Here is a 21,899-nt window from a genome sequence, read left to right as displayed (position 1 = left end):
GTTGAGACTTCATTGCAGCCAGCCCCAGCAAGACTAAGGAAGGGAGAGCTGCTTCTGGGACGTCCTGTTCCCAGAGTAGCAGGCAGAGCATCCCCATCAGACTGAGTCGCTGAGATTGGTGATCAGGGCTCCTATGTGTCCACCTGGGACCTGGCCCCCCAGCCCCAATCACCTTGAGCCTCTGCCCACTCCCAGCACTTGGCTTATGCGCCCACTGGCCTGTGCTATCACAGGCCTGCACTTATTTATTGACAGTTGACCGCTCTCACCAAGTGATCTCTGCCAGTCACTTAACAGTTTGCAACATACGCCCCGCAGTTCGCTCCTTTGTTACTCCTAGCACTTAACCCGCCTCACCCCTCTTTCTCTCTCTGCACTTGCACGCCCTGAATGCACACAAGGCCTATTTGGACCACCTCTCCCTTTCATTGTTATCCTTTCATTTCCATGCTCCCTCCCTGTTGCCCTGTGGGCATTTCGAAACACAATTTACTTGATGTATAAGCACCTTACAAATGCACAGTAAAATAAATAAAAAAGATAGTCCTGGATAATCGTTGCAGATGCTTCAGCAAGACTTCGCATCACGTCTTGGGGTCTTGGGGTCAGGTCTTCTTCCATATAACACGTGTCTCGGAACACCGCTCCATGATTAGCATCCTGCTGGTCAAGATAAGGGACCCAATGTGCCTAAGGGACCTTTCACAAGGCGGCAGGTCGCCCAGACAGGGATGGCTAGTACATTGTAACATTTAGGGCTTCTCCTGGGCAAATAGTTGGGATATTGATGTGCTGGGGTTTCCATGAATTGCAGCCGCACTGGCCAGCACTGGCACAGGTCCACCCTCCCTCTGGAGATCCCTGGTAGGTAAATCATTACCCTACATTGCCACATCTGGGTTGCCAACACATTGCCGCATTTTGGTAACCAATGACATAAAAGAGTAAACCAAAAAAGTGAGCGTTTTTGCTCACTTTTTAGGGAGATTTTGCAAACTTGGCAAATTCGGATTTCTGGCATACATTGTTGGGGGCCTAGGGAAGTAAGTGTAAGGTATTTGCTGTGTGTGTTTTCTTGGGCATGGCTTCAACATGCTCAGGTTCACCTTGCATTGAAAGGAATTCCCCACATAACCTGTGGCGCAGCAAACACTTTTTCCAGCTATGTCTTCTTTCTGTGCTGCGCCCAACAGAATACAGGCGAGTCCAATTGTACACATAGATCCGCTGCCTTTTCCTTCTCATGCCTTCCTGTGCATCTTATCTATACCTCGCCCTCATCCTAACTATCTACCTGACTTTGCTCCTCCCTACTGAATCTTCTATCATACTCCTCCTTTGCCTCTCTGACAGGCAAAAGCGCTTTGACGCCATAAACTATGGCAGGAGGGGCTATAGAAATGCGAGATAGCGTAAGGCTGATAACCAGCTGCAGGACCTCACCAGTAGATTTCATGAATGGTATCCTGCACCCTTTAAAATGACAGAAACTGATGGCAACCGTGTGGGCTCCTCATAGCCAGTCGAGGGTTGTTACTCAACTAGCAAGAATGTGGGGCACACCGTGTGACCCATGCCCTCCGGTGCCTGGGGTCACATCAGGTAAATGCATGCCTGTCCAGCTCTGGGGATCAGAGCTCTCCAGGGAGGAGTAGAAACACAGGTTATCCAAGAAGTTAAAAAAAAACGTTTGCTGCTGCCACAGGGCTGCAGTTTCGGGCTTTCAACCTCAACGAGCGTGCAAATTCCTTCATCTTCCTGTGATTCGGTTCTGTTATCTGTAAAAACTGGAGTGCTTGGAAGCAGACTGAACACCAGCATAAGATACAGTATAAAAACAATCAGCTGGCCTTCAGCTGCCTATTCCGTTTTGCCTGGTTGCGCTTAGAGGCTAAACGGTAGTAGTTCTTTACAAACAATCAGAAATGCCAGCATTTGAGAACATCTAAGTGGGAGATCTTGATACAGATGGAGCGAGATTTCTTGGGAGCACTGCCTTCCTTTGGTGTGAGGGATATTTTAGTAGGATGACAATAAACAAGAATGTCAACATTGTTGGCAAAAATATAATCAGTAATCTTCAATTTTTGTGTAGTGGGATCCTCCGCGAGATCCTCAGCCGCGTGCCTGCCCTTCTGGAGGTTCGTGGCTGTCTGCTCCGTGCCCCGGTTCGTGCAGGAGGATCCTTTGAATGCTTCTGCGTGACGTGCTGCGCGGGGGGCTGGAGAGAGACCGTTGCTCCGACTGACATTTTTGCGGCTCCCATGTTGGGAGCGGGCTTGAATGTCAACGCTCCGTATGAAGCCCGCTCCCAACATGGGAGCCGCACCAACTCCGGTCGGAGCAACCTTCTCCGCAGTACACAGAAGCAGGAGACGGTGATGTCATAGCCCAATATATTGAAGCGGCCCGCCCCTGCGCTCGAGAGGGTACTCTCCAGCGCTGAAACCAAGTAATGCGGCCTCCATGTGCATTCTTGTGTGGGCCCCGCTGGCTCACCATATGACGCATGGGCGCAGAACAATGAATGCCAAGAGTCAGTGTGTAGAGTGTGAACCGCAAATGTTCATATTTATCAATTTCTTAAGGTTTTGTCTACTAAAATACACAAAGCAGGACATTTCGACAGTGCCCTTTCGACGCAGGCTGTTTACCCACGGTGCAGGTTCCCCTTCGGAGCCCCATGTTTGCCCCCGCCAGCAGGGTGCATGCGGCCAACAGGGCGCAGGGACCCAACATCTCTCGCCCTTGAATATACTCTCATCCAAAACACGAAATGCACTGTTTTGGAGGACATTAAGGAAATACACAGCCCCTCCGCAAGTTAAACTAGTGAAGTGTCGCCTTCACTTGCTGAATGGAGCTTACATTCGTTGAATTATACCGTCACCCAAAGCAACGCAATTATTAGTGGTACATTCTACGCCCGGCGCTGAGAGGTGTTAGGCCAAAAGGGCTGCGCCAAAAGAGGGCGCACCGAAAATACCCATCACTTCACTTGAAATCAATGGTGCAAGTCTCCCACTTTCTGCTGTAAAATTTCCAAGGTCCAAGGTGTGACTCTGGGTGCTCCCCCTGACCTGTGGCTACATGGCTGAGAGAGGAATGTGTGTGGTTTGAGGCACCCGTCCGCCAGCGCCTCGCGACATCCTGTACTTCTCTTTTGAAAGGATAACTAGCCCCGCAGCGCGAGTTACGCTGCCCCCCCCCCTCTCCCTCCTCTTCATAACCTGGTGTTCTGCATCATTCCCGCCACAGCAGCACCGTTGCGGGGCAGAGCAGCTCCTGTCAGCGGCCGCGTTTGGACGGGCGCTCGGCAGTGGGTTTTCTTTCCCTGTCATTTCCTGTTTCTGCCCAGTCCTCTCCGCTGCCTTGTCCCCTCCCCCTTTCCTTGAAGCTGCCCCTCCTTTCGCCCCTCAGTCACCCTGCAGGATCAGCCGCTGCTCGGGAAGCTAGAGTGTGTGGGGAGGCAGCGTCCAGCGCCGCAGCATCCACAACTGAGCTGCTGCTCCCGCCTCAAGACCGCGGCGCGAGGTAAGAGCCCTACCCTTTCGCAGAAATCCACACTGCATCTTTCTGACCCCCCCGAGTGTGCAAAAGTGTAACTCTCTCTGAGAGACAGTCACCCTTTCCGACAGTTTTGCCGTTTTCTCCAAAAATGATGCGCACAACTTTTTCGATCCAAGTGCGCAGTTCGGGGGTCATGGAGGGAAGGAACCCAACCTTGTTCCCGGGGTTGGGGCCTCTATGGTCGGCTGTGAATGAGCACCGTTGATCCGCCTGGAAAGCTGCCCCGATTCCCTTGTGTGACCCCACCCCCCACCGAGCTCTAGGCAACTTTACGTTTGCTGTAGACAAAAGTTGGGGACAAGGCGCTTCCACGTTCATAGTGGTTCTTTATTGCGCGTGCAGTGCACCCGCTGCAGGGGTGAACCCACCGCGCATTAGTGCAATGCCGATATTACACCAACACAGACCCGCGGATGAAAAACACTGAAGTGCGGGTCTTGTAGTCTGGCAGGATCGCGTGGAGGTCGTGAACGGCCCATGTTTGGGGACTTTCGTGTGAGTTTGTCCCAAGCTGCGATGAAAGACTAGGCGCAGCCTGGGCTCATGCAGGAGAACGGTCTTCCGCCCCCTCCCCCAAAGATGGAAACACACCCCGCCAAATGTGCAGTTGACAAAGTACTAGTCCCAGACTTTCCAGCAGGTTTACAGCGCTGCAAATATGAACGGGGGGTGAGGGGTGGGGAAGAGGTGGGGGGTGTGTGCGAGGGGGGAGGCAGACGAAGGCAATACATTTGCAGTACATTTAGAAGACACAAAGTTCAGTGAGGGTGGACATCTTTAATGACAGAAGATTCAAAAGAATGGCAGAAGGTGTGCACATCAAAAGAGACGAAGCGGTTTTTCTGTGCGTTTCAGGAAAGCATAGCCTACTTCCCCAAGAGTTTTGAAGGGCTTGGCTTTTGTTTTCAGATGTGCGGAACACACTTCCCAAATCGCATGCCAGAAAAGTGTTCTTTTTCACCTGGTGTCGGATTACAGCGAGATCGAGTCCGTAACATGTCCAGAGCTTCAGTGAGTCCTGTCCATGGCAGGACACTATACTCCGTCCCCTGCAGTTTGACTGAAGCGTCAGTGAGTCCTGTCCATGGCAGGACGCTACACTCCTTCCCCTGCAGTTTGACTGAAACTTCAGTGAGTCCTGTCCATGGCAGGACGCTACACTCCATCCCCTGCAGTTTGACTGAAGCGTCAGTGAGTCCTGTCCATGGAAGGACGCTACACTCCTTCCCCTGCAGTTTGACTGAAACTTCAGTGAGTCCTGTCCATGGCAGGACGCTACACTCCGTCCCCTGCAGTTTGACTGAAACTTCAGTGAGTCCTGTCCATCAGGACGCTACACTCCGTCCCCTGCAGTTTGAATGAAACTTCAGTGAGTCCTGTCCATGGCAGGACACTACACTCCGTCCCCTGCAGTTTGACTGAAACTTCAGTGAGTCCTGGCAGGACACTACACTCCGTCCCCTGCAGTTTGACTGAAACTTCAGTGAGTCCTGTCCATCAGGATGCTACACTCCGTCCCCTGCAGTTTGACTGAAGCGTCAGTGAGTCCTGTCCACGTCAGGACACTACACTCCACCCCCTGCAGTTTGACTGAAGCGTCAGTGAGTCATGTCCACGGCAGGACACTGCACTCCGTCCCCTGCAATTTGACTGAAGCGTCAGTGAGTCCTGTCCATGGCAGGACACTACACTCCGCCCCCTGCAGTTTGACTAACATTTCAGTGAGTCCTGTCCATGGCAGGGCACTACACTCCGTCCCCTGCAGTTTGACTGAAGCTTCATTGAGTCCTGTCCATGGCAGGCCACTAAACTCCGTCCCCTGCAGTTTGACTAACACTTCAGTGAGTCCTGTCCATGGCAGGAAACTACACTCCATCCCCCGCAGTTTGACTGAAACTTCAGTGAGTCCTGTCCAAGTCAGGACACTACACTCCGTTCCTTGCAGTTTGGCTAACACTTCAGTGAGTCTGTTACATCAGAAAACTGTGCTCTATACCCTGGTGTTTGAATACAGCTTCATTGAGTTAAGAGGCTCTTTTAGTGAGTCCTTGGCCTGTCAGAGCACTACTTTCCTTCCCCAGGGTTTGAGTACGGCTTCAGTGAGTCTGTCACATGTTGGAAAACCACTCTTCGTTCTTTGGAGTTTGACTACAGTTTCAGTACATGTTGGAAAACTAATCTTTATTCCCTAGTGATCAACCACAGCTTCAGTGTGGCTTTTACATAGCAGAACACTACTCTTATTCCCTGGACTTTCACTACAGCTCCAGTGTGTCATTTACATGTCAGAAAACGAACTATTTTCCATGGTGTTTTAATACAGCTTCTAGGAGTTTGTCACATGTCGGAAACGACTCTTTCCCTCCATGTTTGAATGTTTGAATGCAGATTCTGTGAGTGATTTACAATTCAGAAAACTATGCTCGGTTCCCTGGAGGTTGAGTATATGTTCGGTGACTCTCTCACATGTAAAACGAATCTGTATTCCCTGGTATTTGAAGACCCCCCTCAGTGAGTTATTTAAATATCAGGAAACTACTCTCTATTCCATGGCGCATCTTACGTGAGTCTGTCACATGTGTCAAGAAAACTACTCTCTATTCCCTGTTGTTTGAATACAGATTCTGTGAGTCATTGACATGCCAGAAAACTTTTCTAGGTTCCATGGAGTTTGAGTATGGCTTACTTGAGCCTGTCACATGTCAGAAAACTATTCTGTTGTTCCCTGGTATTTAAAGACCGCTTCTATGAGCCTTTCACATGTCAGACAACTCAACCGTGTTCCCTGGTGATCGACTGCAGCGTAAGTGAGTATTTTCTGCAAGTCAGAAAACAAATCACTCTTCCCTGGCACCCGAGCATAGCTTCAGTGGGTCTCCTTGGAAGTGATGAGGTAATGCTGAAAGGTGGTATTTCTGAATACTTGCTGTTTTACTGCTCTGTATTATTGTGGATTTAGTAACCTTCAAAATCAAAAAAACACCTGCTTTGACACGCTACGTCCCGCGCACTACTGCCTTTTGTATGATCTGGATACCCTCTGCTCGATTTGGCAAATAGATGGGTGGGATTGGTGAGAGGGAGAATGCCAGATAGCTTTGCAACTGTATTGGTGCAGGGTGGCAAAACCTCTGTGAAAACCAAGGCTAAAGGGCCAGGTGGAACAGCACATGCTGTAATTCCACCTCTCCCCATTGGCGTTCAGTCGTACTCTATAATGGGGAATAACACGGCCCATAACTGAGGTAGTACGCTGCCAATAGCACTATCAATACCGGTAACTCTGTGTGTTGATAGTAGCACCGCTAAAGTGTCAAGCTGGTAATGAGGCCCAGTGAGTCATCTATACGTCATAAAATTACTTCATACACCCGGGTGCAAAATGTGCACTCGCCACCAGCGATTGGCTAATGATATTTGACTCTTGGCGAGTAAGAAATGGTGTGCTGTCTGTATGTATAGAATTGAGATGGCAAGTGACGTTTTAATGGTTTGCTAGTAGCTTGCTCCCTCTCACACACCTTGGTGTTCACTGTGGCTTCGTTCAGTGCTTTAGAGATCATAAAAGCCGGGCTCTGTACCCTGGTGTTTGTGTAGATCTCGAGTCTTTTGCATGAAACGAGCCCAAACACAGTAGTGCTTTACAAGCTTCAGTGAGTGGCCACACCTCTCCCCCATGCACCCCTGTGTTTGGTTTTAGCTTCAGTGAGTGCTTTATCTGTCGGAAGCTGCTGCTTGATGTGAGTCTGGAACACAAATACTGCACGTAGGCCACGCAAGAAGTGCAGACTTTCGAGAGTGGCAAGAATCGCCACCGTGTTGTGGATCCGTTAAGGACGGTTTCATGGGGAAACAGTGGTGCAACTTTCACGGCCCTAAATGAAATAAGGGGTAACCTGGAGCAAAAATGTTTAAACTGGTGATCGCAAAAACTCCCTTAGGCACAGTAAGGACCCCATTCTTGGGTATAGCCCTGTTCCATTTGCTGCAAGATCTTCTAGAAACATAAAGTAGATTACTTAAATCATTATTATTTATAAGAGATTTTGGAAGAGTGCTTCTAAACTAGCCAAACCGAACAGCTCAGTCTTATAAAAGGGTCCTTTAATTTGTTGAGAGTCTGCACAGGTGGGTTGCCAAGGGAGGTAGTAGGGGCACTGGTAAGGGTGGTGATGCAAACGTAGCAGACTTTAAAGCACCTTTATACCTGACCTAAGCATAATTCCCAGAGCTCTGCTAAGGGAGAAGATGTACCTGGGGTCAGGAGGGAGTAGTGCTGCTGGATAGCTGCAGGGAGTCCCCTTCCAGGCTGAGGAGATGCTTTTCCAAGACGGATTGAAAACCCTGGTCAGTGTTCCTGAGTTCTGGAGGTAGGGAATTTCAGTGGTGGGGAAGAGGAAACTAGGGAACTAATGTGTGGCTTTGGTGGGCATATGATTTTGCTCGGGTGGGAAGGGAAATTGGAGCGAGGGATGTTGCAGACAATGCCCTTGGATGTTCCACAGTCATGTATATGATTGTGGTGATTTCCTCCATAAAGTAAGATGGCAACCTTTGATTACTTTTATTAAAATAAGTTCGAGTTTTGATCACAAACAGCCTGTTTATTGTCCCAGAGGTATCCAGTCATTTTTTCGAAAACATAGATTCGAATGACAAAAGTTTTGAAAAAATGCATCGAAAAAATGCAATTTTTTGTATGTAAAAGTTTTTTTTTTTTTTTTTACTAAAATGGGCGTTGAGGGGTAAAAAAACGGGTTTAGTGGGACCCTCCCATTTTTTTTTTTAACTGCATTTTTTCGACGCATTTTAATTTGACACTTTGCCATTCGAAACTATGGCATTCGAAAATATCACTATAAACCGTCCCAGAATTGTGAGGTGGGACTGTATACCAGGAGTGTTAAATCAGGGATTGCCTCTTAGTGAACAGACGAACATTTCAACAAATCTTGACAACAGGGATTATACAGCTTAAATTAAGGCCAACAGATCTATGTGTAGGCATGCCTTAACAGTGCATTGTGTTTTTGATACAAATTACAATTAATATTTATTTCTATTTATTGCCCATTTATATAGCGCTTATACATTTAACAAAATGCTTCAAAGCACTCCAACGCAGGGAGGGTGAGAACAGTGATTAACATTCTTAATAGGCATTGGTATATTCAGAATGGGCAAGTGCTGTGCGTATAGTGGTACAACATAGGACGGGAGGAATACAAACAGTTACAACATATGACAAAAAAGATTGCATGTGCCCGACGGTCGTTACAATAAGGCAAGAGCTATACATGAAGTAAGGAGAGGGGGGGTGAAGGGTAAGATGAACAGAGCAAATAAGTGCATGAGACACGTAGAAGGAGAGGAGGCGGTTAAAGGGTGGGGGGCACACTATGCACAACCAAACAAAGTGGCTGCAGATATAAAAACACCTACATTCACTTTCTAAGCAAGGCACACAAAACAATTGAGCCAAAAGAGGCATTCGATGTAAAGACCTGGTGTAATGGTATTAGGAGAGTTGCCTGCTCACAAGTTAGTCTGCATGAGTACTTTGAGATATTGGTGGGATAGGCCCCAAGTCCAGGTGAATTCATCAGGATGTGTGGAGGTCGAGGCAGGAAAAGGGGGGCCAACCAGTCCAGCCAGGGCCAGACAGAGGACCTTGGTGAGGGCCTTTGTGATGTGGGGCAATTATTACCAGCCGGCTTGTGATTGGCCCAGATGCTAGAAGGGGGGCCAATTAGGATGAGGCAGGGCCGGCATCGGGGCACTCCAGTTCTCTGTGGAGGCGGCGGCATTGATGGAGGGAACGAAGGCCAGAACAAGACAATTGCCCAACAGGTGGAACTGGGCAAAAACAACCAAAAGCAGCAAATAACTTGCATGGAGATGGGGGTCGCGGGGCGCAGCATCAGGAATTAACAAGCCCCACCAGGGCAGATGGGACAGAAGCAGTGCATGCTGCCACCTCGGTCCATAGTTAACACAAAGTAGGCCTGAAGCCCACAGAGCATACCTTGCGCTTGCTGGGTGGTGTGTTTATTCCCCTGCTGCCTCACGCAGGCAGCTTGATGTTGCGAGGGATACATAATAATAATGTTAGCTTGACATTAGCCAGAACCATTCTCTCATACTCAGACAAGTGCTTCCTCTTGGAGGGACTTCTGGAAGACACACACACTCTGTGACATTCAAGCCAGATGGTTTTATGCGAAAAGTCACCTACTGGTTTGGCTATGAATGTACTGACAACTTGATTGCCCCGCTGAAGCGTGAAGAAACAGTTACATACACAAACATACATATGGACCACCATGGCCATGGGTTGTCAATGGGTGGGTAAAAAGTCAAACATCCATAGACTGCGTGTCCCTCCTGATATCACATCGTTCTCCTATCTTCCTTGCCCATGCCATTAGCTTTGGCTTATAGGTAGCGCTTACAAGCCACCTAATATCCAAAACTAAAAACAAAGAAGTGGAATACTGCGCGCTACCTAAATCCTGGCAGTCATTGTAAAACTATATTCTGTTACATTCTTTTTAGGTAGTGACGCCCTTGAGCGCACAAGCCTATTTATGTGCTCATGATTTGTTAGGCTCTACATCCCACATGAACATATGCATCAGAGCTCCCAAGCAAATTAGGGGGAGGTGAGCAGAGGAATGGATAACATTGATAGTTGAAAGGACAGGGGAACTGACTATGGTATAATTCCAGTGCCTGTGTAGTTGTGCAAGGGGATTGTAGATGGATGAGGTTACACATAATTGGGATACACCGATATCCCTGGAAGGATCTGTATTCTCAAGTACAGATGTGGCTTATCTGGTGTATACATGTCTTGCTGAAGAGTATTGTGTCTCGACTCTGGGCAGTCCCTTCACTCACAAACTTGACAGAAGAGGGTGATCTTCAGCTCTTTTGGGATTTTCCAGATGATCCTGTTGTGTTCCCGATTTGGCAGGAGGTCCCTTTGAGCTCAAGTCCTTACCATTGTACCATTCTGATTAAAGGAAAGGGGGCAGGCTTCAGCATCAGAGGCATAGCTCAGTTTAAAAGATTCCACCAATGAGAAGCAAAGCTGATGATGGAAATGAGCTGTGTGCCCCATCGGTTAGGGTTATGGATGTGATAAAAGTAAGGACTGAGATTACGAATGAAGTACTCCGCTCTAGTGTAAAACCTGGTTTATGGTCATAACACCGAAAATAGAAATCTCGAAGAAAAAAAATCTCGAAAAAAAAGGCCGAAAAAAAAAGTCGAATTATTTTTTATGACGTTTTTTATTCGAAATGGGGGGGTTCCCCCCTCAACCCCCCTTTTTTTGGGGGGGGGGTTACCATTTTTTTTATCCCGGACCCCAAAATAAATATATAATTAAAAAAAGAGAAATTTTTTCTGACCTTTTTTGTTATTCGAGATTATTTTTTTGATATTTTAACCGACCACCGTAAAACCTATTATGAAAGCTATATGTGTCAAATAGCCAGCCACACATCATGGTGTAGGAAAGAAACCTCTGCAGCTGCTGTTGGTGGGTTCTAAAACCCTGCAGACGCACCGCGCAGTCAATGACCCATCTGCATAAGTAATGCGGGGAATGGTGGGTTTGGGGCTAGTCATGGTTTCAGGAATTTAGGTGAGATGGAAAGGAGGGAAGGAGTTGTGGGACTCCCGCTGTATACACAGGGAAGGAGTATCTTGGGTAGGGGTACGCAGGTGGGAGAGAGGGCGATGGAACTAGCAGTGAGTGCACTTTAAGGCATATTCAAGACTCACATTTGTGAAATCGAGTGTCTATTGTGTGTTTCTAGCACTTCAATGAGGCATCCAAACTGTGTTACCCAAATTGTTCGAATGCCCGAATTGACCGAATTTCAGGGGTCCGAATTGACCTTTGCACAATTGACTGTATAAATATAAGTATATATATATATATATATATGGTTTGGGTGGGGGGGTTCCGGAGGGTTTTTCATTGGGTGGGAGGTTGCAGGGGGTTTCCCCCTGTATATATGTAACAATTGACCTTCAAAATTCGGTCAATTGTGCAAAGGTCAATTGTAGTTCGAACAATTCATATACAATCATCCAAACACTGCAAGGTGTAAGTGAGCCGCAAGTGTCTAGGTAGTGTGTCAAGAAATGCAGTGGATTTGCGTGTCCTCCTGGGGGGTGCAGAGGACTTTCCAGCAAGCTTGACCTTAAGTAGGGGGCTACTGTAAGTCGCATGCACATGATCCGATAAGTTCAGAATTTGGTAGGATTCCCGCCTTAATTCCACAGAAATACCAACTCCAGCGACTGTTGCTGCCATGACGGCCCCATTGCACTGGGCGATGGCGATGTTAATCGCCATGTTTTGAGTCGTAGGTCTCCAGTGGGGATTCCGCTCACAGGAATTCAACACATTGTGGCCTTAATGTGGAGGACTTAGTTTGAGAGCCTTCCTGGCGGGAAATCCAGTGCTTCAATTTAAAATATGACATTCACCAGTGCTGCAAAACTGGAGATAATTCTATGGCCACCAAAAAAAGTGGCCGTAATGGAATTACCTGTGAAAATGTACCATACCGACAAACTCCTAATGACGGCAAATGTGTTTTGACCTGGAGAATGATTGATTTATGGGTACCCTCCCGATGTTACACTTGATCGTTGAAGCAATGGCATTCCCAAAGCATGGTCATGTGTGAGATGAGCTTCCAGGTCTTGTCAGTGACCTATGGGATTCTGGCGCTCTCTGGAAGTGAGTTGTTTATGCTTTGGTAGTTGTGGGTTGCGTATGAGACAATGGGTAAGATTTGCAAGGCAACCTGAGCTAACGCTGATACGATGGCACCACACAGAATGCAAAGGAGTGGGTGTCAAGTGCCACTCTTAATAGTTTGGCTTAATGAAGTACGTGTGGTCTAAAAGCCTGGACAGACAGGCGCGCTGCAGGCTTCTAATTCGTGCTCTGCAGATGTGACTATATTTTGATCATGGTGAACACTCATTGAATTTAGTGGTGTTTAGCACCTGAGTACAAACACTGGGTGGCTCGGGGTAATTGCGCTAGCCTAGAAAGTAGTGTTCTCTTAGCAAAAGATAGCTTCATGCATTTCAGTTCTTATGCTCTATAAGTCAGCACAGGTATCTTGATGCGCTTGATGAGCTGCAATTTAATTCAATTTGCATCAACAATTCAGCCTTTCAGCCTACACGTGTTTCGACAAAACTGTCTTTGTCAAGGCAAGGTTGATTGTTATTAAAGGCCTGATTTAATAAGGCTAAGGAGTCTTGTAACTAATATGGATCGTTTTCACGGTTTGGGCGGTTCAATTCGTGGGACCTTTCAGCATTGTTTGGCAAGTAGAGTCAACTATTCAATGGCACTGTGGTATTGGCCTTACAATAGTCGATTTGGAGACAGTGCTCACTCTCGCTATATAACCTAATTGATGCTCATCTAAAAATCTATTTGATTTTATAACACCGCAAATTATAATAGAGCTGTTTCAAATTGCAAAGAGTTAAAAGCAGGTGGGGGGATAGGAGAGGCGATGCAAAAAAATAGAGGGGTGCAATATACAAGCACAGTACGATACAGAGTACTATACAGTAGCAGACACAAGTTTATATATCTGATAACCAGTTCTTCTCTCAATGTCCTTGAACAGAGTTGCCACAATGATGATGCACCACGAGAGACCACATAATACACCAGAGAAGCCCACATGATCAGCTTTCTCCAATATGGCGAACAAACTCAGGAACGCTGTGCCAAGGGGCGATTTGCACAATAAAGGATCTCCATGGCTTCTGGAAGATGCTAGATACCTGGCTTTTCAATGCCTACCCACCAAGGCACTTCCTAGGAACCAGAGGCAGCAACTCCGACCAATCCCTCTGTATATGCTCCCCCCTTGAGCTTCTGCCAAACAACCAGGAAATGCCAACCCAATTCCCTTCTCTACCACATCGTAAGAGGTTCCACAATGTGACTTTGCTCCCTCTTTGTTTATAGAGTACCCTCCTCGCCATTGCACCATGGTGTATTCTACCCTCTCTCTCCACTAATATGACACACAGACCGTGCCACAGGTGCCATGCTATGTACTGCACCCAGCATCTTTGCAGTGTGGACAATGGAAATGTGTGCATGGTCAAATGCCTTACTGCAGCCTGTGTTAACCCTACCCAATAACGGCTCAATTTCCGTACGCAAACCCAGTGCACGTAAACCAACTAAGCCACTCACATAGCTTCTTAAAACCCCTCACAGCAGAGGGACAACAGAACAGTTCACCTCAGCAATCAACTAGCAATGACCGAACAGAACAGTTCACCTCAGCAATGACCAATTGTCCTACTGAATAGCTGACTGTTTGTTATGTATGCCTGACTAACCTGCACTGTTCTTGTATTCCTATGCTTGTACTATGCTCCTGCAATGTTGTAACTACTGTTTGAAGATATGCGCCCGGTAGCCTCCGGGCCTGGTTTGCGCTATAAAAATAAAATAAATACAGATACAAACAATCCACAACGCTGGGCAATGCATCCTATGGGCACACGAGGTCTTCTTTCTGGGCACAAATGCCTCAACCCACAGCACTGGGCAATGCATCCGATGGGCATACGAGGTCTTCTTTCTGGGCACAAATGCCTCAACCCACAGCACTGGGCAATGCATCCTATGGGCACACGAGGTCTTCTTTCTGGGCACAAATGCCTCAACCCACAGCACTGGGCAATGCATCCTATGGGCACACAAGGTCTTCTTTCTGGGCACAAATGCCTCAATCCACAGCGCTGCGCAATGCATCCTATGGGCACACGAGGTCTTCGTTCTGGGCACAAATGGCTCAACCCACAGCACTGGGCAATGCATCCTATGGGCACACGAGGTCTTCTTTCTGGGCACAAATGCCTCAATCCACAGTGCCACAGCGCTGGGCAATGCATCCTATGGGGACACAAGGTCTTCTTTCTGGGCCCAAATGCCTCAACCCACAGCACTGGGCAATGCATCCTATGGGCACACGAGGTCTTCTTTCTGGGCACAAATGCCTCAATCCACAGCGCTGCGCAATGCATCCTATGGGGACACAAAGTCTTCTTTCTGGGCCCAAATGCCTCAATCCACAGCACTGGGCAATGCATCCTATGGGCACACAAGGTCTTCTTTCTGGGCACAAATGCCTCAACCCACAGTGCTGGGCAATGCATCCTATGGGCACACAAGGTCTTCTTTCTGGGCACAAATGCCTCAACCCACAGCGCTGGGCAATGCATCCTATGGGCTCACAAGGTCTTCTTTCTGGGCACAAATGCCTCAATCCACAGCGCTGCGCAATGCATCCTATGGGCACACGAGGTCTTCTTTCTGGGCACAAATGCCTCAACCCACAGCACTGGGCAATGCATCCTATGGGCACACGAGGTCTTCTTTCTGGGCACAAATGCCTCAATCCACAGTGCCGCAGCGCTGGGCAATGCATCCTATGGGGACACGAGGTCTTCTTTCTGGGCCCAAATGCCTCAACCCACAGCACTGGGCAATGCATCCTATGGGCACACAAGGTCTTCTTTCTGGGCACAAATGCCTCAATCCACAGCGCTGCGCAATGCATCCTATGGGGACACGAGGTCTTCTTTCTGGGCCCAAATGCCTCAATCCACAGCACTGGGCAATGCATCCTATGGGCACACGAGGTCTTCTTTCTGGGCACAAATGCCTCAACCCACAGCACTGGGCAATGCATCCTATGGGCACACGAGGTCTTCTTTCTGGGCACAAATGCCTCAACCCACAGCACTGGGCAATGCATCCTATGGGCACACGAGGTCTTCTTTCTGGGCACAAATGCCTCAACCCACAGCACTGGGCAATGCATCCTATGGGCACACGAGGTCTTCTTTCTGGGCACAAATGCCTCAATCCACAGCGCTGCGCAATGCATCCTATGGGCACACGAGGTCTTCTTTCTGGGCACAAATGCCTCAACCCACAGCACTGGGCAATGCATCCTATGGGCACACGAGGTCTTCTTTCTGGGCACAAATGCCTCAATCCACAGCGCTGCGCAATGCATCCTATGGGCACACAAGGTCTTCTTTCTGGGCACAAATGCCTCAATCCACAGTGCCACAGCGCTGGGCAATGCATCCTATGGGGACACAAGGTCTTCTTTCTGGGCCCAAATGCCTCAACCCACAGCACTGGGCAATGCATCCTATGGGCACACGAGGTCTTCTTTCTGGGCACAAATGCCTCAATCCACAGCGCTGCGCAATGCATCCTATGGGGACACAAGGTCTTCTTTCTGGGCCCAAATGCCTCAATCCACAGCACTGGGCAATGCATCCTATGGGCACACGAGATCTTCTTTCTGGGCACACATGCCTCAATCCTTCTGACATAAAACACTTCCAAACTCACGCCCGCGTAATAATAATAATTTAGTAATTATATAGCGCTACAAACCCTCAGGTATCTGAGCGCTGGTTATTATTACCCACGGTGTGTGGTGCTCATGTAGCGACCTCGGAAGGATGAAAGGCTGAGTTTGGCCCTGTCGGGACTCGAACCTGCGTCAGCAGGCTCTGCACAGATGTCAAAGCGAGCGCTCTACTCGCTGTGCAATCGGACCGCAAGTATCAGCGTACTTCTGGTTTGTGTGCATCAACGCAACATCAAAGCTACCCTGTATTTTCCCCTCTACGTCCTGCTAACCGAACCCACCACACCCTCCTTATGGTCGCCATAGTGCCCGGTGCCTGCTAATGGCAGTGGTGCAATGTATAAATCCAATAACATGACTTAATGTAACCTTGACAGTCTCTTGTGCACGGGTAGTGTCAGGAACTTTTCATTACGGGTTTTTCTTAAACCAAGTGTGTGTTTATCAATTTTAAAGTGTACTAAAGACCTGTTCTTCCAAAGGATAGATCGAGTATTGCTCGCATTTCCGTCACACAGGCAGACTCCCAGAAATGGGGTAACAGGCCCTTTGTGGGCCGATGTGTCTCAGGGCCTGGACCTGAATGGAGGATTGTACTGGAGGGCCCATTAAGGGAGGCCATATGAAGGTGGCCTTTGCCAGCCCAGCCAGTGTGTCTTTGCGCTGCCACGCTGGAGTGTCTCGGTCCCTTGTCCATGTCATGGCTATCATTGTTAAGTAGTTGAGGTTCTCATGGCACGGCTTCAGTGCTTAATCCACCTCAAGCGGGGCCTCGCACAAGCCTCGCTTTGCTTTTCTCATTTATGAAAGGAAAGGGAGTTTGGCAACTCATTTCGTTCCTCTCCACCCGAGGCATGATCCCTTTATACCCGGCTGCTGTTCACGATTCCAAAAGATAAACTGGATGGTAAAGGAGACAAAAAACTCCCCAGGCCACAATCCGATCCTGCGGTGCGCTGGATTCTGCACCAAATCAGTGGAGGGAATTTTCTATTTCTATTTATTGAACAGGAAAAGGAGCACTTCAATCAGAAACACTGTACAGAATTACAAGAAAGCAAAGCAATCCCTAGAAAGGGTGCATTGCAAGGGGCAGTGTTGGTGGTGAGAATGCAGGCAGTGCAGAGAAAAACCAGCATCAGCAAAGACATGCACTGAGGAAGATGAGTAATTAAGCAATAAGCGGTGGGCATTACCATCTGGTAATGGGCTGGGGCCCAAGGATAGCGAGGGCTTTAACAAGATCCATGGTGCCATTACCAAGGGGTAATGCCACCCACTGAGGGGGTTAAAGCTATTCGCACCCTGGTGTGACGATATCATTTTTTTAAGTTGTGAATTGATGAAGCAGCCTTGCCAGAAGTAAAAAAAAAACCCGAAAAATGGTGACCAGGGAGAAGGGAATTACTCTGAATTCCTTCTTGCTTTTCTTGGCAGCCGTTGCAGGAGACGGTGCCAGGTGGGCAGGCCGGATGAGTGGCGGCCAAAGTTGAGTGGATGGGGATTGTGGCGCGGGAATCGGGAGGCGGTGAGGGGAAATGTGACAGTGGCGAGTATGCCTGCTTTGCGCTGGTACGTGTGATTTCTTTTCCATTGCACATCCAGCACTACAGGCCCCGGAATTCACAGGAAATGGAGTGGACAAGCGTCTCCTGATTGTAATAGGGCCATATTGTCAAGTATGATGAGTTCATCTCATTGTTGTACTCAGACAGCAGGCTCCCATTATCTCCCATTTCCAATGGAAACTCAAAGGCGGCTACTTGCTCTCGGCTTCAGTCCGTGGACTCCCTAAAACAATTTGGAGAACATAGTAGTCCCAGAAATTGAACCAAGATGTGGATACCCATTCAATACCCCCAGAGCCCACTGGCCATCTGAGGCTTGTGTCTTCTTAAGTGTCCTGATGCCACTGCAGTGGCATGAGCTGGGCTGAACACATGCTGAGGCTCGCAGTATGCTCCTTGCAGCCTTCCAGGGTTATTAGCCAACACTCCCATGATATTTACATCAATGTTGTGTTCAAATATTCAACCTCATTGCATGTTTTGTAAGCGACAACTGTCTCCTTTTGTATACCGTTTCACCCCTGGAGTGGGCATTGCCTCCTAACTGCACTGCTCCCCGTCTGCGTGCACATACAAACGGTGCATGCCAGCACATCTTCGCACTAATGCCTAAGTAACCATGTAACTGTTAATGTGCCCAGATACCCCTGGGTTAGGCGCGCTATATATGTAAAATAAGAAAACAAACAAACCTGCGCAGTGCCCACCCAGATTATGTAACCGACTGGTTCCTTCATCGATTGCAGATGATAGAGGTAACTGCAGAGAAGGGGAAGACAGTATATGTTACCCTTGTATTGATGGACTTTAACGTCTATGCTTATTAACCTCTGCTTAGAATCACACCCAAGCCAGCAAATTGTGCTTTATAAATGCTTCAGGCACAATTAAGTAAAAAAAGCAACAATCACGGTTCTCTTCGGCCATGCTAGCATCATCCACAATGACCAACAATGAGAATTTGTCATTTGATGACGTGCGGGTGTGTTGTGCGCCAGCATTCGCCCGATAGCTCTGTTAACATGGGCCTCATTATGAGGTTGCCTTGGAACTGTGGGAAAATGCTCCCTATTCCAATGTACTGTTACTCCCCATTGTGGAGTCCCAGAGGTCTCCACTGAGGTGTTGAGAAATGGCTGCCAGTCGAAATTCCACTGGTGGTAATTCCTACATTTTTTGGGGTGGTAAAGTGAAGAATAAACATCCAGCTACGTGCTGGTGATTTTTCCTCCCCTCTACCTCCAAACGGGGAATATGGTGGCGCATCGAAAGTGGCAGTTTTCCCGGTCGCACCACCGTCGTCGTAAAGGGTCTCCTTGCGCCTTAGTTGTCATATTTGAACGATGTGTGCTTGTGATTCCGTTTTTCACCCCCTCCGGTCACAGATCACAGAATCCATATGACCATGACCTCAGTTATGACCATAGTACCTTACTCCAATTGGGCAATTAAGCGTTACTGCTTACGGGGTCTTGCTTTACTGATGTCGTCCACCCTGCCGCCCCTTTGCACACGAGCTGCTGCACCCCTTGTTTTGCGGACTCTGCAGATATGGGTGACGGGGTGAGTCAATGTCACTCTAGCACTAGGTTTTTTCTTCAGGTGTGGGCTTTCCTTTTCTACAATTGATTGGCGCCTGGTGCTTAAGTTCAATAGGCCCAAGCGAGCTTAAGCAAGACTGCCACTACCAGAATGCATTCATTTGGTAACGAAAAGTCCAAAATTGGAAAGGTGTGTCCAGGTGGAAAGGAGTCGGTCGCCTCGTCACCTTACTCAAAGAAGCACAGTGAAATGATGGGCGGACTGATAATTAGAGATATCTCTTTATCAGGTGAAGTAGTTCACGCCCCACCGGATCCGCCAGCAGCTCCCAATCTTTCCCTTAACTGCTCCTTCCTGACTTAAATTCCACATTCTGCATTCCATGTTCTACTAGATGCAGAAGGTCACACCCCCCCCTTTCTTTACAAAACCCCAAAGCAACGCACAAAAGAACTCATAGCTTACAACTACAAGCAGGTAATAGAAACCATACACACTTTACAGAATTAAAGTTAAATGACTGTTCGAGTTGCATCCAAAAAGGAACTTTTGGATGCAAATCCTGAAATGGAACAGTCGAGGCCTGTAACATCGTTTGTTCTATTTGTCATCCATGTATATCCCCCTGGGTACTTATGCACTATTCATGAAGCTCTCTTTTGCACAGTGTCATGTTGGGTACGTCTCAACCTATCAGATTCAGGCGTTCCGGGTAGTTTCTGGTAGTGGCTGGAATTTGTACCTTTGTGCGGCCGCCTGCACTCAGCATCCTCTTCATACAGTGACTCACCTCAGAGTCCAAGCCTGCCTCTGCCTCCCTCCGCCATCTGGGTCCCACATCCTCTCCGTCGCTTCCTTGAGTACTGCATCAGCGCTGACTCAAGATGCGCTCTGGGGTTGCGGGCGCACAAGGGCGCAACCCCTCTCCCTGTGCAGCAAATCAAGGGCGTGTTGCCTCCAGTATGCATGACACTGAGCTGGAGGCTTCAGCTCAGTGTTATGTAAACGTAAGTATCGGTCTGGCTCAGCACCTACTAAAGAATCATGCGTGCCGGGCATGGCCCTTTAAACACACTTTCCAAGAGAAGGGGGCTCATTTCTGTTGTTCAGCTGATACTTGCCCAATGCTGTTCTTCATTTGTGTTGGGTTGGAGGGATTAGTTAAGGACCTAGGACTCCTCGCGGACGCCTCACTAATCGCGCCAAAAAAGGAGGGTGGCACACCGAAAAACCTCACACAGGGCGCTGGCAGTCCTGAGGGCGGCACCGCACTCGGTCACCATACCACGCCTGTCCGTTCTGGCTTTTCTGGACGCTATTCACCTGCCGCTCGCACAGCACTCCACCTCTCTGTGCGCCTTTGACGGAGCCACCATTGCCGCAGATGCATCCTCCATGCCCCCTGCCACCTTCCCATGGTAATGCAGCTCTATGCACCCGTTACTGTATTTCCTGGCCCTCCGTTCTTACGCTGCAGCCCCATTTCCCCCACCCCCAGGTGCGTAAAGCATTAGCACCCTCAAGGGTGGGCAGTGGCAGCCATTAGGTACCATCAGTCCTCGTGTAAGGCTCTTTCTTTGCCAGGGCTTCTTAAGTCATGCTTCAGGCACCTAATGGCTAACATTTGCCGCCATCTTGAGCACTAATGTATGAATAAGGTCCTTCTTCCTTTTACACCTTAATGCTGTTTCTTAAGTCCCTTTGGCTGGATCAACCTTGTAATGGCAAGCTGTATAGAAACGCCATAGTTTGCTCGGATCCGTACGAACCATCACATGTGTGTAAAGCACCTGTGGACCCTCAGGAACAGACCAAACGGCATAGAGAAAATAGGCCCAGTGCTGTTTTTATTACCTGGAATATTGAAAGCACTCACGATCTGCCCCTAAATTCCCAGAAATGTTAGTAAAAATGCTTTTGGCAACCCCAATATTTCTATACTTGCTACGGTGCCAGACACAAGTGAACCATTAGCAAGCGTCATACCTGGAAACAATACTTCACTAATATACAACAGGCAGGCGAGTGCAAAGGTCCGCAGAGCTATCGCGCAAGGGAGAGTGAACCGCACGCTGCGCGCAGCGCGAGGTGCGTGATGATGCTATATGGATGAAGTGGTGCGCTCTCACCAGAGCAGTGCAGGGAGTGCATTATTTCCATCCAGGCTTTTCCAAGTTCTAGATTGGGGCAATGCAGATTGTAGAGATTACTTCCAAGTTTCCTGCAACCCTGTCGGGGGGAAATTCTGCCGGGGTCAGCTGGGCCATCCGCGGACCCCCAGGCAGGGAGGCCCCAACTCCTCCCGCGTGTCCCAAAAATGAGTATGAGGCACACGCAAGAAGCAAGGTGGTTCTGCTGTTTATTAAACAACGGCAGGGATGGGTCAAGGATCGTACGCGTCCGTCCTGACTTTCTCTCAAAATTTGTGGGGCTCGCAGGCCCTTTTTACCTCAGTATGACGCGCTACTTGCGTCACCTGGGAAAGTTAGCAAAAAAACCTATCGTCACTCTGGATTGGTTCCTCGAGTGGTAGGGTTAGTATAGCATACGTATAGAGAACGCTGTTAGTGGTTAAGGGTCAGTCAGGTGGTATACTTGGGTTGTCCCTTCTATTAGATACATGAAAATTGTTACATGAAGACCCCTGATGATTGGCTAATGTTAATGGCGTCAGTGATAAGTGCCCCATGTTCTGATTGGTCCACTCGGGAGCCCCCCAGCTTGGGACCATCGCTGTTCCCAGCTCGCGGTGCACCTG

At 48.5% G+C, this 21,899-nt stretch overlaps 2 protein-coding genes across 4 annotated transcripts in view; both read left to right on the top strand.

The window, feature by feature from the left end:
- The window catches only part of EVA1A (eva-1 homolog A, regulator of programmed cell death), a 1,077,479-nt gene that overhangs the window by 821,539 nt on the left and 234,041 nt on the right, over positions 1-21,899 (top strand). The window lies entirely within an intron of this gene.
- LOC138453210 (uncharacterized) overlaps positions 3,249-21,899 on the top strand; it is a 46,701-nt gene continuing 28,050 nt past the window's right edge. Inside the window, exon 1 of one of the 2 annotated variants that reach the window (XR_011260375.1) lies at positions 3,249-3,534. The gene's annotated coding sequence lies outside the window, so the exon portion shown is untranslated. The remainder of the gene's footprint in view (positions 3,535-21,899) is intronic. The other variant, XM_069605844.1, reaches the window with a different exon arrangement.

Source organism: Ambystoma mexicanum, chromosome 4p, assembly GCF_040938575.1.
Source record: "Ambystoma mexicanum isolate Mex_15411 chromosome 4p, UKY_AmexF1_1, whole genome shotgun sequence".
NCBI lineage: Eukaryota > Metazoa > Chordata > Amphibia > Caudata > Ambystomatidae > Ambystoma > Ambystoma mexicanum.
The sequence above is the reverse complement of the archived record's forward strand: the minus strand, read 5'-3'. Positions and strand labels throughout refer to the sequence as shown.